This window comes from Tubulanus polymorphus, chromosome 7 (assembly GCF_964204645.1).
Source record: "Tubulanus polymorphus chromosome 7, tnTubPoly1.2, whole genome shotgun sequence".
Classification (NCBI taxonomy): Eukaryota; Metazoa; Nemertea; class Palaeonemertea; order Tubulaniformes; family Tubulanidae; genus Tubulanus; species Tubulanus polymorphus.
In genome coordinates this window covers 12,383,989-12,403,970 of record NC_134031.1, presented here as the reverse complement: position 1 = coordinate 12,403,970, position 19,982 = coordinate 12,383,989, and the positions used below count along the sequence as shown (strand labels likewise).

General features: G+C 37.8%; 1 protein-coding gene and 1 pseudogene across 1 annotated transcript in view; both read left to right on the top strand.

Annotated features, from left to right (window-relative positions):
- LOC141909162 (nonsense-mediated mRNA decay factor SMG8-like) overlaps nucleotides 1–19,982 on the top strand; it is a 288,966-nt gene that overhangs the window by 51,552 nt on the left and 217,432 nt on the right. The window lies entirely within an intron of this gene.
- Nucleotides 1,971–19,034, top strand: LOC141908384 (uncharacterized; annotated as a pseudogene).

The window sequence follows — 19,982 nt, the reverse complement described above, 5'->3', positions numbered from 1 at the left end:
AGGTTAGATGTCGAATTCAGCCGATGAATTGCCTGCTGCTGCATGTCACCAAGGAAATATATCTATCAGAATTTTGGAGGCTCATTGTGTCTTGGATATAAAGAACCAATCAAATGGTACACTTGGCCTTGAACTTTAAATGTGGGCATATAACCTGGCTCGAATATCCGTTTGCCTACAAAAGATGTCATCTGAAAGCAGGCGTTATATCGACATATGTTTTCAAGATAATGGTTGGATCCTGTTATAAGTGTCTTCAAGTCTTCTGGTGGTTCAGGTAATCGAGGAACAGCTATTTTGCCTAAGGAACAGCACATTTATGGATATTCTCGAGGCTATTTCATAGCAAGACAGTGTCTGCATACTGTGTTCCATTTGACAGGGTGTGGTGCTGATTCACGTCAGATTCTGCTCTGTCTTGCTGTTCTTGAAGAAGAACTAAGATTGCTTATCTTTCGTGGCATTTTTGGATTTTAAGTAGCAATTAAAAGTAAAATTTATTGGAATCATGAAGTCCTACACAATTTATGATAATAGAATTTGCAGGGCTTCGTTTTCTGAGATGACATTAGTGCTGATATTATCACATGTAGTAATGTGGGTAGGATTGTCAACAATAAATTGTTGACATCGATACCGAAACCCTGGCAAGGGAAGATGAGAGTAAAGGCATTTCCTATCTGAAACAACCTTGTGGTACCAGCACATGCAGTAGTGATACATCGGATGTTACTTATGTATGTTCATTGAATTTCCCTCAGACTGCACATTTAAAAAAGTTGAAGTTAATACAATTCAAGTCTCAGCGGACTATCTTCTGTTTGTCGACAACTTGTCTGTTATCAAAATTATCGAGAAGTAGATCGATTTTGATTTAATCACATATGTTTCGTTCAGCCATCTTCACACTTCAACTCCAGAACATAGAGAGCTTGGTGCAACATTTGTTTTGGTGTGACAATTTCTTGTACAAGTTTAGTTTAAATGTCAAAGCTAATTCATACTTTGCTAGTGATAACGATTAACCTTTAAATCCTAATAGCAAAGACAGTTTTGTTGAGAGACCTTTTTTGCCTTCTTCGGAGTTATAGCTGTGGCTGTTATTCATCTATCTGCTTTTAAGAGGTATTCACTGATGTGCAGTTTGTAACTAGAATGGTTGGATAGAGCATCAAACATAAACCTCAAAGGAATTACTAGCAGAAAGTTTCAGCTCATGCAGATCTTTGAGAAAATAAGCCCAGAAAACAAGCGTAACTTTAAAAATTAAGACAGTATTGAATTCTAAATTACATTTCAGCACAAGTGCTGACATGTATATTTGTTATAATTGTAATTTATATGGTTAGCTACATCAGGGAAGTGTGATGAGATGGAATACGGACGCTATTGTGCAGCTCTTGTCGAATGTGCGTTGTAATTGCCTTAAAGCCGATAACGGTTCGTCGGCGAGCGCTTTGTTACGTAACGCGCCGATAAGCGATAACCAGCGAGATCGGGAATCTCCGTAATAATTCAGTTGTTTCCGAATATCGGTTTTTCATCCCATAATAAACTTATATAAAAATTAAACTGGTTAAACTCAACACCTGATTTCCCCTCATCAATTTTAGTCGATCAACTTGTATTCACAATTGTCTTAAATTTAAGTGCCCCCTAGTTTGTCTCTTAACTGCTTCTCTTTAATCTGTTTTAGCGTGTAACTGTTTCTACGTTAATTTTCCTTTAGTTAGTATCATCTCTGGTTACTTGAATTGGTCTCTTTGTCTCTGGATTGTATATATCTCTCATAATTTCTGTAGTATTCATTATTTCTGAAGATGACTATTAGGACATAGACGAAACGTTGAATAAACTACTAACATTTTTAATTGGACTTTTTCGTTATCATTGTGGGATTCTCTCTACATCGCTTCAGACGGATATAGTGTTTTATCAATCGTGATATCGGTCCTTTCCGCTGTATTAAAATGGCAACGGTTGTCAACGAAATTATAAATGATGACGATTTTGACGATCTATTCTTTGATAGTGACGAATTGGTTCAGATCGATACGGAAATATTACGGGAATCCTCTGGATCAGGATCAACTAATTCGGCCGATTCTAGTGAGTGTTATTCCTTTTGAATCAATGAAATATCGGAATAGTTTCCACCTAATTGCAGGCACTTTATTCTTTCCTTTTCTTTTTCATATAGGTACTTCTCAGGCTCAGCTGACCAGAGACTGCGATCTGAACACGAGAAAACACACATACAGGTATTTTTTACATTTATTTTTATAATCAATACAATCCTTTTAGGTTATAAAATAATAAACGAATACAGAAAATAATATATAAACATAATATAAAAAATCCAGATAAGTACATGTTAAAATAATAATCATTATTATTATTTTCGCAGGAACACTATATATTTGGAAAAGGCTATGACTGAAGTGATTGACCATCGAGTATTTAAATTCAGTTCAAATGGAATGGCAGCAGTACATTATGGAAAATCGATCGATAAAATTTGGACTACAAATACGTCGCCGTCCAGACTTGGAATTAACCAGTGGTTTACATGTCCATTGTTTTAATTTGATAGTCACAGGGACAGTTTTTTTAACGTTTTTGTTCTTACGCCATATTGTAATTTGACACGACACATATTACAGATATATATCGGGTACTGTTCAGTATCATCATCAAAATCAATGTTGAACAACTCCTTCACATGGCTTTCGAAATTATTTTTATCGATAGGACGACGATCCAGAGGTTTCGCATTTTTTCCACACAATCGACAAAGATCCATGACTAAAAACAAGAAAAGGTTAATCAAATGAGATTGCTGATGCTATTTAGGCAACTTGGTTTATATGGGGGACAATAATTTGTAGGCCTAATGTAAGCGTTATTAAGTAACATTATTATGTAGTAAATACACATTTTAAAGATCATACTTCGTGTATATGTTTGTGTCGTAACATAGCAACATGACGTCAGAAACGAAAGCTGCGCGAGTCTGGGCCGAAATATTTGACATCTTCAAGGCCCAAATAACGCTAAACCCGGAATCGGAACGAACTGGCAAAAACATATGTTTAACACATAAAAACAGACTTTAATCACGATATAAATACTTAATGTTCCGATACCGGGTTTCGGAGATATAGAAGAATAAAAATACTTTTTGGACAAATTTTACGAGAAATTGTTGAATTTCAACCGATTTTCTAAAGAAAAATATGTGTATACACAGCCACTTCCACGTTGTTCAATGAACTGCAGTGCGCATGCGTAGTATCGATCGCAGAACATTTATCGGGCTAAAACTATTGCGGGTTGTTCTGCGACCGAATCAAAGTTGATGTTGACTGGTGTTCAGCTGGTAACACACACTCGATAAGCGTAGCTTACTGCTGTTGCGGTAACCTTTGATGTACGGGCTGAATTGAATAGCCTACATCCGGCAATTAAAAGCGTCCGTATTCCATCTCATCACACTTCCCTGGCTACATTGACCAAGCCTGCCCGGCGAGGCGGGACTTGTTCCTTTTCCCAAACTGGAACTTCCGATAATCTCGACATAGTCTCAAGGTCCATCGACCTCTTGTATGATTATCGCGTTGCCCGATGTTAGAAACATTCGTAAAGATTCGCTGAGTGCATCTGCCCTACGAGCAATCATCTCAACAGGAGGAAGCTCGGCCTAAATCAGTGTGTTACGCACTGATATGATCAGTAACGCTGTCAATCATACAGTCAACGTTTGTTGGATTCACCATCGCTGGATAGCTGCTCTGCGCATTGATTCTAAAAGCATTCTTTGAGGTAGTTTTTGATATGAAGTAGCCAACAGACGCAATGACTGTGCGTATGAAATCCACAACTGGTCAAAAACATTTGAAAATCGGTTGATAATCAAGATTTTTACGATATCATTGCATCTCACGAGATTTTTAGTATGTTCAGCAATAAATTCATTTCATAAATCACATATTTTGTATGTTTCTGACAGTTCCTGTGAATAAAATGTCCAGCTTTGAGTAGGTGGAGTGTTGATGAACGCCTGGATTACATTCTGATGAATGCTGAATTATGCGGAAATTGGCTGAAATGCCCCCAAAAACTTTAAAAAATACGATGTATTCACCCTATAATATGGCCGATCATCAAATTCCTCATTTTGACTTACTTTTGTAGAAACGCTGATCATATAGGTAAAAAGTTGATTTCCTTTTAACATAAATCAATAAGAAATTACGAGGGCACTATTTATTTACCATATGAAAACACAGAATTCCAGAAAAAAATCTTAGAAACTCTTCAGTTTTTCATCGATAAAGAAGTTGCATGAAACGCAGTCATTCTTTCCAATTTTTTGTGATTTCATCGAATGTTTTGTTGGTGAACTAAACAAATACTAATCTCGAAAATTGAAAAAGAAATAAACCAAAAAAGAATTATTTCAATGAATACATATACACAACGTTGAAATATTAGATTATTTTCAAAGATATGTGTTTGCCTGAATTTCGGGTGCCGCAGTGTTCTCTTTACGGAGGAGAAGTTACCTCCGTTATACATTTTTAAAAGATGAAAATTACTTTTCGGACGATGAAAATACTTGATTTTGTAATTTGTATATGAGTTATGATATTATTCTATGGTCTGCTCATTTTATCCATGTCTGCCCACGTGAATACGTCACAGAGAAAACTCCGAAATCAGACAGAAATAGCTGATCATCAAATAGCATGTGGCAACAGTTTTATTGACAGCATTACTGATCGTGTGTACAGGAATATAGGCCTAGCCTCCTCCTGTTGACTGCTCGTAGATCTGCCTCACTTAGGCATACGGATTTGTATAATTCATCAACCAATTACTAAGGTCAATTGAGTCATGGGAGCCATAAGCCTGAAATTTCAATCTCATGATACTGAAAATTAATCGAAACTATGATTTCATTTCTTTGGAAGTAAATTGTGAATGAATCGGAGAACATATGCAGATACCCTTACTACAGTACTACTTACTGGTATGTTGCTCCCAATATTGATTAACAAATTAATGCAAACTTCATAATTTTGGACAACATTCCAAACCAGTCTCAGGTCTTAAGAATCTATTTGAGATAGCAAATTAGTTAACTTTAGCGACTGAGATGGATGTCTTCTCTCGTCAACAAGAAATTATGGACCTTTTCGCTATAAATCACGAGACAAGTGTCTGAAAATATCAAACGTCTAGTCAATGAACCTGCTGGATTCGATTCAGAATCACTGTCAGCAGCTAATTGGAAAGTTTTCATATTCATTTCGAATTTTTTTTCTGCCTTGATCCAAGAAGGACATTTAGAGCTGTATATCATTTGACAACTGAGCTCTATATCATTTGTCAGTGAAGGGAAGGCGACTTAGGATACTACCTTGCCTTACTCCTCTGGTTAGACCTTCTTGCCAAGCTGAGACAGTTCTGTTGATTTCGGCCACCTTTATTCGTTCGGAGAAAACTGCTGAGCCATTTAAGCGACCCATGATCATTGATACCATTTCCTAATAACTTGTTTAGTAATCGCTGATGTAGTACCTTATCAAATGCTATTTTCGAAATCCGTAGAGACTAATTAAGGCCATCCCAAAATGATGGTCTGTTTGCCGTTACCCGACCAACCCGACTTCAAAGGTACCGAGTGAAAACTTTTTCCTGGGATTCATTGAAATAAATTATATTTTTGATAAAAACGGCCGACCGACCGACCCACTGCCATTGTATGAGCTGCGTATGTTTGAAGTCAAGTGTGCATCGTGTGAAAACATGCCTTGACGTGTGGCCTAGTTTAAGTTTACCAGGAAACTGGCAGTGTTGCAATAAGCTGCCATTCATTTTTAGTGACTATATTAAAGCTGGTAACGTAAAAGCATGCATATATACAATGTACTGTTTCATTTTGAACACAGAGATGACACTCAGGACGAAGTTATAATTTTAGAATTATTCTCGAAATTTAGGCTATTAGACAAGTATCCCGTGCGCAACGCAGATTTGTGATATTGTTATATCCAGCCCCAGGGGCTGTCTATTGCAATGGCTTTGCACTAAAATAAAATGCTATCAGCGAAATTTCGCTAGGCTCCTGTTAAAACAGCTGCGAGAAATTTGATTTCAAACACCCATTATCATCTTTAGCGTTCCTTTAAATCTCTGGGAGTAAGTTTGCGTTAGTTTTTTACATTAATGACATAAAGCTTTCTTCTTAGTATTTCTTTTTGTTTAGTGATGGCACTATATGATAATGACGTCCTAATGTAATGACACGGATCTTCTTTCGAAGATTTTTCAACCATTGCCCAGTCTTGTTGGCTTTATACATTACCTTATTTATACATGGATTCGACTTTTTCTGTTGTGATGTTAGAATTTCTTGTTATGATAGAATCTGTCACTGCAAAATGGCGTTCCATGCTGAGATTATTAGCTGGACATGAAGCAGCTTCTTCCAGAAGATTCTGACTTGGGTTTGAAAATATCCCACCAGGTAATGATCAGACATCCGTCGTAAAATAACTTAACGGATGATAACAATCATGTTTTTCAGAATGGCTATAGTTTCAATATCAAGCGTAGACGCTGATACTAGGGATCAGAAAATGTTAGTATGTGATATACTACGACCAAAAACGTCATTGTGCATTGCACCATTAATCAGGCCAGTTGGATCAAGTGAGAGTAATTGCCTGCCATGGTCCTGTTTTATAAGTAGAAATGATCCCTAGTGATCGAAGAGATGCGGCAATCGAAGGGTTTTGCAGGGTTTTGAAGTGCGCTGTAGAGTTCTCCAGCGTTTCCGTATTTGGTTCTGAAAAATTATCTTGATAGTGGGATATTAAGCCACCAGTGTAGAAAAGGCTATTGAATCGGTTTCCTACGTATCGAGGCAAAAACTGTTGAATCTTTTCATTACCCGGAAAATCTGACTTGAGTTGTTGTGTTAGAAGCTGGCATGAACCGGTTTTATCATTGCGAAATAAATCACTGATCTTACGTACAACACAGTTTACTCGGCTCTCTGGCGACTTAACAAATAGCTTTGGCCCATATCTGTTACAGTCACTGGCAAATGAATCGATTGGATGAGTCGCACACTTAAAGTTGTTGTTATTTCGATTCAGATAGTTCTCCGCTAATTTTCTTTCGATGGCAGCGTTGACAATCACTCTATCTGACATGGTATTTGAAATTTTGCGACTTATTTCTGGATCGTAATCTGAAAGTTCTTCAGTGGCGATATTGTCATGTACATCTGCGGTTCCACCAAGCTGTGATCTAATACCTAGCAGATGAACATTTTGGCCATCGACTATTTCCACCTGCATTATTTCTTTTCCCTTTTTCGTCGTTGAATTGTAAAGAAGGGTGGTATTTTCCTTATCGTTAAGTTCAGGAGGGGGATGAATGATGGATAATGATTCTCTTCGATCGGATCAGCTGGTGTACATATTTTGACTAGATGATCCTTTGGTAACTGGGTCAATGTGAACACGGCATTACTTGGATTCAGATCAACCAAATCCTGTAAATGAAAATAAAAAATCATATAAAACTCTTGGTTTCTTGGTATTCAATTGGCCTATCTCTTTCGTTGCATAGCTAGTGCAAGTGCAACCTGACCTATCAATCGGATTGATCAGTGATGATAAGAAGATTTTATACACTTAGGCCCTAGATAAAGTTAATTACACTCAGTAAAAAAGTATCGAGAAATAAGGTAAAATTATTATCCTTAAAATCAAATATGGGCCTACTAAAGTTCAACTAAACTAAAACAAAAATAATATCTTACCCGAGAGTATCAATTCAGCATCAGAAAAAGACATAAAAACAAGTCTTCATTAAATGAATAAATAAAGAGTATTTCCATCAAGAAATGTCAAAAAAAATTTTAAAATATAGCTGCATAGCAGTGATAACGGTTTTACTGGCCAATTGGTTCATATGTCGAACTGGGAAGCGTACGAAGATTTCATCGAAATAATTCTAGCCCATAACATATGACTATTGCCAAGAAGCGCAACCTGGGTCAACATTATGCTGCATATGTGGATATTAGGAGTCCATTTGTCAAAGCATCGAAGCAATACAGTCCGACTTGTTTATGTCTTAGATGGAGCGCGTGGGGCAGGGCCATCATTATATTGCTGACTTATCCAAATTACACTTACACAGCGCAACGTTTTTCAGTGTGTAAACTCCGTTGTACTCGGCATTGAGGAATGAAGACAGTAAGGAATTGAATTTTAGCCACCTGAGCCCTCGGCTTGATTCAAGGAAAAGACCTTAAATGACGCTCGAGGCTTTTCGGGATGTACTTTTATCAATGGGTGACAATGCTTTGCGTTATTCTTGTCGCTGTTTAGACCCGGTAATTATACGGGATTAATCCATAATAAATTACTATACGCAAATTCGATATGGTCAGGCACTGAGTTATATTTCTGACAGAAATGAAAATTACGTTTATAAGCTGTTAGTGGTCGAATCTGAGAGGAGTTACATGTTATGAAAAAATTTTGGCTTGAAAGAAGTAAATTATGATAATAATAATAATCAACAGAATTACAAGAGGGTTTCTGCCAAAGCAGCAGAAACCCTAATAATGTCGGATTGTTGATTGATGATTGGTCATAATCTAATCATTCAGTGTTTTGCCTCTCCAGCAGAAGAAAATATATGAAATACACACGAGACTCTTCAGTGTGTATGAAATGAAAATTTCATTTTTCGGCCTACTTATGTCATTACTTTGTCATTTTTGGGCAAAACCGGTGGTCAGTTTCGAACATTAAATATTCATTTCACAAAAACAGTAGCTGCAAATACTCAAAAATCCTCGGAATCTTACTAAAATGTCATTTTCTTGGTTTGTTTACATGTCAATTTCACTTCCTTGTTTGTAGCGCCACCTTTTAGGAGAAGCGCTTACCAGTGTACTTTATGGCGGGGAATGCTGGGTAAATGGGCGGTGCAGAAGCCTGTGAGTTTTACATGTTCTAAGTTAAAAATCACCCGTAGTTATCTTTTTTGGGCTCTATTTTTGTTTTAGGTGTGATCTATATTGCATATGTTGTAAATGGCTTCTATACTACACTTATAATGTTTGTACATAGTTCCATGATAAAGAAATTGTGGACGATCCTGCCAAAATCAAACGGGCTTAATCTTGAAATGTTTTCGTATAATACAATATCTTATCTGTGAACAGTTTTCTATACATTTTATCGCCGTGAATTCCCAGAAAATATATCCCTTGTAGAACTCCTGCATTCCATAACAATATGATATCCAACTCAAGATTCAAAACATTCAGGTTGTTGAGTACCCCAACATAAACTTAGAAATGTTATTAAATGTTTATCCATCCATCATGTTATCATTTACTCATCCTTTCATTGGAGTACTAGCCTGCTTAGACCTTTTTGATAAATATGTGTCTAGGTAACATGGATATGTCGACAAGATTGGAGAAAATTTATAATGATGAAGTATTTGATTTTTCAAGGTTAATTGATGATGATTTTAAAATGTTTGAAAAATTGTGTCCTTACGTTGAATCATCAGAGCTCGGGCAATATGACTGTATAGGTAGTCTTAATGTACTTCATTTGAATATTCATAATTTACCGTCTAAACTAGATGAACTAGAAAATGTAATCAAAAGCTGCCGACAATGCAATTATGAAATAGATGTAATAATGTTATGGGAGACATTTCTAAACGATGTAAATTTTGATCTCTATAATATACCAGGATACAATTTTGTAGAAAGGCACCGCACCAATCTAATTCGAGGAGGAGTTGCAATCTATACAAATGATGAAATCGATTTTAAGATTCGAGGTGATCTATCAATTTTTAAAGAAGGACAGTTTGAATCGTGTATCCTTGAAATAAAAGGAATAAATTCAAAAAATATAATACTAGGTGAGATCTATAGAATCCCAGGACAAAGTGAAATGGAATTCCTGATCGACTATAACAACTTGCTTGAAGCAATAAGTCGAGAAAATAAACTCGCTATATTAGGCATGGACCAGAATCTTGACTTAATTAAGATTAATCAGCATAAAAACACTGCGGAATTTTTAAATTCAAATCTTAGTCATAACTTATTACCAACTATCATAAGACCAACTAGAGTAACTTCTAAAACAGCAACTTTATTAGATAACATATATTAGTTCAGAGTTCAATAATTATGAAAGCTACATTCTTACTGATCATGTATCTGATCATTTTGCGTGCCTCATTACAATTGATACACAAAAGCTTACAACCAAAGTAGTCAATGAACAGTTTTATTATAGAGATTTATCTGATGCAAATGTCGTCAAAATAAAACAAAAATTGTCTAACATAAATTGGAACACTCAGCAAGAATTAAACTGTGAAGCCGGTTATGATTTTGTTGTCCAAAATGTAAAACGTATCTCCTTGCAAACTTAAAACCACTAGAAAACCTAACATTAATGAACCTTGGATGACTAAAGGCCTTTGTATAGCTTCGCGCACTAAAGATAAAATGTATAAAAAAGTAATAGGACTTGAGAAAACTCACCCACGATGTGTAAACTACTTAAATTATCGGAACAACTTAGATTATATAAAATGTAGGGCTAAGTAAACCTACTACGCTGACAAAATTTTATCATTTGAAAATAATGCAAGAAAGCTATGGAGTTTTTTGAAAACAGTCATAGGTAAGCAAAATGATAAAACATGTGTAACTTCTAGTAATTTCATAATTAAAGGAAAAGTAATGTGTGATCCTGTAGAAATATGTAACTCTTTCAATGATTTTTTCAGTACAGTTGGAAAATCATTTGCCTCAAAAATACAGAACCCTACCAATAATTATGATGTATACTTAAAGCGATCTAACAATAACTCAATATTTCTTTTTCCTACAGACCAAAAAGAAGTTCAAACTTTCATAAATAGTCTACCTTACAAAACTAGCTGTGGTCATGATGATTTGAATAACATACTAAATAAATCAATTGCCCATGAGATTTCTATACCTTTAGCAATTGTATTCAAAAAGTCGATGAGCGAAGGTCACTTCCCCACAAATATGAAAACCGCTAAAGTTGTACCTATTTTTAGGCCAGCCGTAGGCTGAGCCTATTACTATACAAATGGAGCGAATTTAAATGACATGGTTTCCACACAAAAGGCTCTTTTGCTTGCCAAGTGAGGGCATATTCGAACAAATCACGTATTTAAGCGTAATCCATTCTCGGAATCGTAGCGAGCAGAATTTTGAAATAGGGTCTCATAAAAATGTTTTCTGCATTTTTCACGAAAGTTAAATCGGGAAAATTTCAATTTTTATCAGCCAATCAGGAAGTTGTGTCTTCCCTGTGATTGGTTTATCTGAAAATATCAGCAGCTGTTCACGTGAATTATCGCGATTTCATTACTGGCGCTTTTGCGCATGACGTCATGTATCAACACGCGACAATACTTCCGCGTTCGCTACGTGTTCGCTGATTGGCCCATTTACTGGGAAATTCCACAGAAGCCTAATGTGGTTTGTTACAAGCGCTGTGATTGGCCCGACCCGATTCTGGCATGGCTTTAGCTTAGTGGGTTCGAATCCCTTGACGGGTGAAGATGATGGATCCTATCAATATCTATTGAAACAAATAAGTTTCCCGGTTGGGCAGCCGCGGATATCTACAGTACCGGAAGTGTTCCGGTTCGATATTTTGAGGTTTCTTTGAATTTTGGAGTGATATTGAAATCCGGTAAATACCAGTGGTAGATTGTGAAAACCCATTGCATGATATTTGTATTACTTAATCAACGAAAAGCGTCGGGGCCGCGCCAGGAGTTTTCGTGATTCAAGTAGCGCAATAGCCTACTTCTTCGTGTTCGTCCACCTCAATTTTCACTCCGCCGATCTCTGACACGGCTCTGTCCCCGTCGGCGCTGTGATTGCACTTTCGTACCACCAAATTTTTTTATTTCTATATCAGGGAGGTCTGGAGAATAAAAAAGTCGAAATTTGGATATCACATAGGCCTGATTTCATCGAATAAGTCGACCATGGTCGTTACGTTTCCGTACTTATTACCACCTAAAACCGTCTGAACAATTTTGTCACAACCAACATTTCGTTTACAGAAATCAGGTGTTCGCGTGAATCCGCGGTATCGTCTACTGTTTTACTTCCAGGTTTTATTTTAAGATTTAAAATTGTATTTCAAGATCGATTTCTATGAAATCTTTAGTTGATTTGGTGTTTGGGAGGAATTTTTATTTGCTCTACAGAAAATTCATCCTTGACAATTGCGCAAGGTTCGCGAAAAAAAGGTTTTACCAAATCGGGTGTATGACCTTGATATGCTAATTAGCCATGTGCCCGAATTGCAAATTCAATCAAATTTTATTCTGCCAAAAAATGTTAAATACAATTCGCTTTCCGAGAGTTAATGGTATGCTGCATGGAACAAAGTTGTTTTGAGATGGGTCTTGAAGCTATTGAGGTCGAGAGATAACCATCTAGATAGTTCGTGAGAGTTCCAAAGTTTTGAAGACGCTTCAAGATAATGTCTTGATATTTGTTTTATACGTGTATCTACCCTAGACACATCTTCAGGCCAAAAACTGGCCCTGTCAGATTCAAGATGGCCGACTGGCAGCCATTGTTGTTCGCCAAAATCAGCACTTTTTACACATTTTTGAAGTTTTCGAGGGAAATTTTGAAGACACTTTTATCAATAACCTTGATCATTCGTATATATTTGTATCCCCCGAGGGCCCATCGGCATGAGAAAAATTGAGTCGATCGGACTCAAGATGGCCGTACTGTGACCTTTTTTGTTCCCAAAAATGTCAATTTTGGCCTGAATTCTGAGTACTGTAGCTTTCTAATGGTGCGCCATGTTTCATTGCAATATGTAATGGGTATTCTTTGGAAAGGGATCTTTTATATCCGAGAGGGTATTTTTGACCAGGCAATTATGACAAACTTGGCGGCCATCTTGGGGTCATCAGTACTCATTCGTAGGTGGAAAAAAAGTTTTTCCACATCATAATTGATACTTAAGCATATTTTGATACTATAATCAATTGGAAAGTTGTAGCACATGACATGTTCTATGATCGAGGTGAGTTTCAAGCTCATTGGTTTTTTATGGCCACCAGGGGGCGTTGCACAATACAATAACTTAGTATTTCTATATTACATTCGTTCCTGCTGTCTGTGTTAACACACGATTTTACTCTGTAAATGATATCGAGCAGGGAGTGTATATTGATAAATATAACCCACAGATTACATCATTTATAAAAAGCAAATCTGACAGGCTGGCCATTGTGCCCCTTGGGGCTCTTGTTAAAGCTTAAGACAAAAAAGACATCAATAATTATAGACCGATATCCCTCCTACCAGTTTTATCTTAAGTACTGGAAAAGATCATACATAAAAGACTCTACGACTTTCTCAATAGAAATAAATTACTCTATAAAAGCGAATACGGATTTAGAGCCAATCACTCAACCAGTCATGCTTTGACTGAATTTTTGAGTCAGGCTATTAATAGTATTGATGCAAAGAATTTTATGCTAAGTGTATATTTAGATCTTTCTAAAGCTTTCACTCATTCGATATTAATATTCTTATCAAAAAATTAAATTATTATGGCGTTCGTGGAATAGCTTTAGATTGGTTTAAAAGCTATCTTACAGATCGAAATATGTTTGTGCAATATAAAAATCATAATTTGGAGTTGAGAAGCATTGACTATGGAATACCACAGGGCTCAATATTAGGGCCTCTGCTTTTTATCATTTATACCAACAACTTTAAAAACCCTAAATTTAAAAATTTGTAAAGCTCTTGTCTTTGCGGACGACAGTACACTATTTATTACTAATAAAAATCTTAAAGTTCTAGTTTTTAATATGAAAAATGACCTAAATGATGTTATAGATTGGTTTTAAGCCAATAAGCTTACCCTCAACCTTACTAAAACAGCATATATGTTATTTAAGCCTTATTCATTTAAAGTTAATCATAATGAAATCAATCTGAAATTTGGCAATCAGTCCGTAAAAAATGTTAAAAATTTCAATCTGCTTGGTCTTGATATAAGTAAAAATTTGTCCTTTGAAGAACATGCCCAAACCGTAATTAACAAAATCAATTAAAATCTATACATGATTAAAACACTAAAAAATTTTGTTCCAACCTGGACCAAAAGAATCCTATACTTCAGTTATATCCAAAGCCATCTAACATATTGCCTAAACTTATGGGCTCCTCTAATTACCAAATCTACTCTGGACAAAATATTCATCCTTCAAAAAAGAGCAGTATGTTTGATAAAAAATTCAGCAATTTGCTCACCATCGTCCCCCGCATTCAAATCATTAAAAATATTAAAGCTATATGATCTAATCAATCTTGAAATGTTAAAAACTGCATATAACTTCTGCAAATCCAAACTACCGGCACCGGTCCTAGATATATTTAATAGAAATTCATTTACTCATAATTGTAACACCCGCCAAAGAAACTATCCCAGAATAGGCGTACAATGACACAAGTTATTACAATAGATCCTTGTTTTGTTGAACGTGCATTTCGTAGTATTACATGTAGTTAGTTTTATATGTAGTTGTTTGTATTAGGTTATTTTAGTAATTAGTTTGTTTGGTATAGACACTGTACATTGTCTCCACCTATTGTGTGGCACTGATTTTCCTGGTTTACTGAACGTGTCGATGATTCGAGATTAAGTCTGTCAAGAAATCGAATAAACTATTGTTATACGATAGACAGAAATCCGTTCTGTTCATTCCGTTTGAGCCTGCGTCTCATCCTCAGTTCTGTTTCACTCCCTTCGAGCCTGCGTCTCGCCATAATTCGATTTCGTCTGGTGTGGTATGTCTGTTCTGCTGCTCTGTGACTGTACTGTATGATAAATTCGAATCACTCATCATGTCAACTGTTAATGATTTGAAGCTGCGAAGGCCTAACTGAGGCGCTGCTGTCACTCGTCTGTCAAACAAGCTGTCAAAGCTGATTGAGGAAGGAAGACCCAAAGAGGAGGTAAATAAGACGTTGAAAGATTTGGAACTTAGTTTTGAAAATCTAGTGATCATTCTTGAGAACTACGCCCTATCCATCGCTATCCTATCCAACACGAAAACAAAGCCAATGATTACTTGAAAATCACAAACCCTGCCGTAGAGCCTCCAACACCAGATAACCCTGTTGTGTTGCCTAACACTGATCCAAAGTCGCCAGATGATGGTGCAGAGGTTGAACCAAAATCCAAATTAACCCCACTGAGTGCGCTCCAGATGGAAAAGCCCAGTCTTCCTAAGTATTCTGGTGATATCAGAGAATATCACATATTCAGATCAAATTTTAAGCACATAGTTCAATCCCGCTATGATAAAAGAGACTGTATGACAATGCTAACGTCATGTCTGATGGGGAAACCCCTCGAGCTCGTGAAGGGGGTCGGCTCCGATTATGATTCCGCATGGGAGTATCTTGACTCCATTTACAGTGATCCGAGATTCGTCGCCGACGTCATTACACAAGATATCACCAAGTTCAAACCGTTTAGAGAAAGAGAAGATGGTAGATTCTGTGACTTAGTGCACTTGATAAGACGGAGCTTCAACAGCCTGAAACAAGTTGGTCGTCCGCACGATATGGACAACAACCATATTATCGCCATGATTGAAGAGAAGATGAGCATCGACGATAGGAAAGTATGGTCTAGATACCTGGAGAAAAACAGCGAAAATGCATCCCTCGAATCCTTGATAGATTGGATGACTGTTGAAATGAAATCGCGCATAAGAGCAACGGCTCCTATTAGATGTTCACCACAATATGCTCGCTCAGTTAATTATCTGTCAGAATGTAAAACAAAACAAACTGTATGTAATTATAAATGTTGGTTGTGCCAGTCAAATTTCCATTGGGTAGACCAATGTGAAAAATTCAAGTCATTGGAACCAGATGCTCGTTTGAAGCTAGCTAGGGAGAACCGTGTTTGTTATAGTTGTCTAAAAAGGCTGGAAAAAATCATAATGTATCAACCTGTTCTCGCAGAAAATAATGTACTGGAATTTATAATGACACACCTTGTAAACTTTTTCATAACCCATTGTTACATCAAAATGGTACTGTTATTACCTTTAATGGGGTTACGTTATCAGACAAACAGGAATCACTGTTACCGATTGTATTAGTCAATGCCAAAGGTTTTCAAAACTCAGGTGTCAAAAGGGCTAATGTACTTTTAGACTCTGGAGCCCAGGTTAGCTTAATTAAGTCTTCATTCGCGGAGAAACTGAAATTATCAGGAAAAGATGTAACGATTACTGTAACCAAGGTCGGGGGTGATGTAGAAACATTATATACCAAACGGTATAAAGTCGGAGTTAGTCCGATAGGTGGCGATTATGTTCACGCTGTATCAGTAATTGGCATTCCTTGTATTAACGAAGAAGTGTCAAGGGTCAAATCTCCCAGATTTAGAGAGATGTTTTAATTTAAAACCCAATTGTTTATACCATGGAACTGGATCCGTTGACATCCTTATCGGGATCGACCATGCCAAAATGCACGGAGAAACCCGCCAAATAGGAAAGCTTGTAGCTCGGCGATCACCATTAGGCTGGGTAGTATTTGGATTCTCTAGGAATGATTGTCAGAATTCTGGCCCGAAGGGAATACTACACGTAGACTTAAACGCTGAAGGACCAGTAGATTTGCGGAACTTCTGGACCACCGAATCGATGGGAGTCACCATGAAGAATTGTACATGCAAACCTGATAAAATAAGCCCTGTTGAACGAGAAGAAGCTAAACTGATCGAACAGTCTTGTCAAAAGGTCGGGAATCAGTGGATGATCCCGTTTCCTTGGCGTAGGGACCCGTCATCCCTACCGGATAATAGAAAACAAGTTGAACGGAAACTTAAGTCCACAGAAGAAAGGCTCTTAAGAACTCCGGAACACGCTCGGGCCTACAATGGCCATATTGAAATGATGGTAAAAGAAAAATTGGCTAGAAAGCTGACCGATTCGGAGGTTAATGAATACACGGGTCCAATATATTACATATGTCATCGAGAAGTTATGAGACCGGACAAGTCTAGTACCCCGCTGAGAATTGTTTTCGTTGAATGACTATTGGATGAAGGGCCCCGATTTGCTCAACAACCTGAGATTTCGCGAGAAGTCAATTGCGCTGGTGGCAGATATATCGAAGATGTATAATCGAGTGTTGATACCTGAGGTAGATCAACATGTTCATCGCAGTGATGGCCCAGACCGCGTTATGTAAAACGGCCATAGAAGCCAAAGAGCGATATCCGAAAGCCGCAGAGGTGCTTTTAAGTAATACCTACATGGACGATATCTGTGACTCAGTTGATACCCTAATCGAGGCAAGGGCGCTAACAGCTGAGGTGGATGACGTTCTGTCGACAGGAGGTGTCCGAGTGAAAGGATGGTTATCTAACTCTGAGTTACGACCGAACGAACTGCTATCAGATTGTATGAATAGAAACGTCGAACAGAAGGTCTTAGGCATTGTCTGGAGACCAGGGAGCGATTTTCTTTGCTACAAGGTAGAGAATAGAAAAGTGGATTTCAATACAAAAAGAGAGATACTCAGCCAAATATCCAGTTTTTTCGATCCAATCGGTATGGCGGCTGCCTTTTTGATTCGCGCCAAAATTGGCATGCAAAAGTTCTGGCAGAAAGGTCTCGAGTGGGACGAACAGTTGACGGAGGCGGACAAGAGTGATTGGAAAAAATTCTTTGAAGAAATGCAAGAGCTTAGTACTATATACATTGACCGATGTCTCACTCCGAGGAATGTATCAAATCTTGTACTATGCGTATTCTCAGACGCATCCGAAGAGGCATTCGGTACCTGTGGATATATACGATGGGAATCTGGAGACACTTATGGAACGAGGTTTATTGCGGCCAAATCAAGAGTTGCACCGTTGAGAGGATTAACCATTCCTCGATTGGAACTTCAAGCAGCGGTAATGGCGAGAAGATTGTACAAAGCGATCCTCGAAGAAACGCGTTTACAGATACAGAAGGTTGTGTTTATGACCGACAGTATGATAGTCCTTGAATGGATACGAAATGAATCCAGATCATACAAACCCTTTGTGTCTAACAGGGTTGGAGAAATTCAGAGCAATTGTGATCCATCGGATTGGAAACATATCCCCGGAGAGGTGAACCTCGCTGATGACGTGTCCAGAGGTATTTCCGTTGAGGATCTGGATAAGAGATAGAAAAACGGACCAGCTTTCCTGTTATTACCGGAACATGACCGGCCAATTACCGTTGGTTCCTCGGGCGCAGACAAATTATTTGCTGACAATGAGAAGAAACGATCGCAAGCAGTCTTAGCAACACGAATCGAGCGAATGGAAATAGTTATCGATTGTTCAAGTTTCACGAATTGGAAAAGATTAGTCAAGGTAACGGCTAATGTGTTCAGATTTATTCGACGACTTAAAGCGAAATGTGGAAAATGTGTTCGAGAAGATGAGAGTAACGTCATAACTCCTTAGGAACTAATAAAGGCCGAGGAATATTGGGTGTTGGAAGCACAGAAGACCATGAACGTAGACAGTGTGAAGACCTTGAGCCCTTTTCGGGATGGAAAAGGAATCTTAAAGGTTGGTGGCAGATTAAATAAAGCTGCCACTTCGTACGATGTGAAAAATCCAATCCTACTTCCTGCCGAACACCATATATCTCGACTTCTGGTTCGAAATTACCACCAAAGAGGACATACAGGAGTAGCTACGACCGTTGCTAAAGTACGAAGCAAATATTGGATCTTACATGCACATAGACTAGCGAAAACTGAGATGTATAGATGCGTTACATGTCGCATACTGGAGCAAAGAAGAGAAACGCAGTTCATGGCCGAGTTACCTAAGGAGAAATTAGCCCCGTTCTCGCCACCGTTCTAATATACATCTTGCGATTACTTTTGTCCCTTTTCCGTGAGAGTTGGAAGGAACAAAACGGCGAAACATTATGGATTTATATTCACCTGTCTTAACACCAGAGCCGTGCACTTAGAGTTGGCAGTTGACTGTTCTACGATCGAATCCATGCAAGCGTTACGTAGGTTTTTCTCGTTACGTGGCTATCCAGCAATGATTATAAGTGATAACGGAACACAGTTTGTAGGTGTGAATAGGGAATTAAAGGCAATGATAGATGGTTGGAATGATGAACAACTCGAACAGTATTGCGCGGATAGGAAGATTGTATGGAAGTTCAGTACCCAATTGGTATAATGGATGATTGTGCCACGAGTCGGACAGTATGTGTAGGGCAAGTAGATTTTCGAGGGAGCTAGTGAAATTTCAGATATGCTTCCCCCTGGGCAAGGGGATTTTATTCCATAGATCGGTCTCTGCTTTCATTAGAACTCTCAATGATAGGAGCCGTGAGCCCTAGCCATTTTTACTCCTTGGCCATAGGGGTATCATCGCGTGTGTCCGTCCGTCCATTTGGGCTTGCATGCAGATCTTTTTCCCACTCTACAGGCTTAAATTTTTGGTTGATTTTCTTGTAAATTGGTATTGTTTATTTTAGGTTTGAGGAGGATGAACCCTATTGTTTAAGTCATCAAAGATGGCTGCCACATACCACAATCAATTGCAAAATTGTTGCTCATGACATTCTTTAATTGTGATGAGTTTCACATCCTCCCCCGGCAGGCATTCGAAACCTGATGGCATTGAGACTTGTCTCGGTACGAAACCCTGCCACGCTAGACTGAATGCGCAGCTACATGTTCAGCTTAGATGATGTCATTATTAGCCAATTGGATATTCCGTTTTACCTTACCCCAGATTTTCTCATTTATAGTTCTTCTGTGAAATACCTCAGCGATTATACAATGAGCA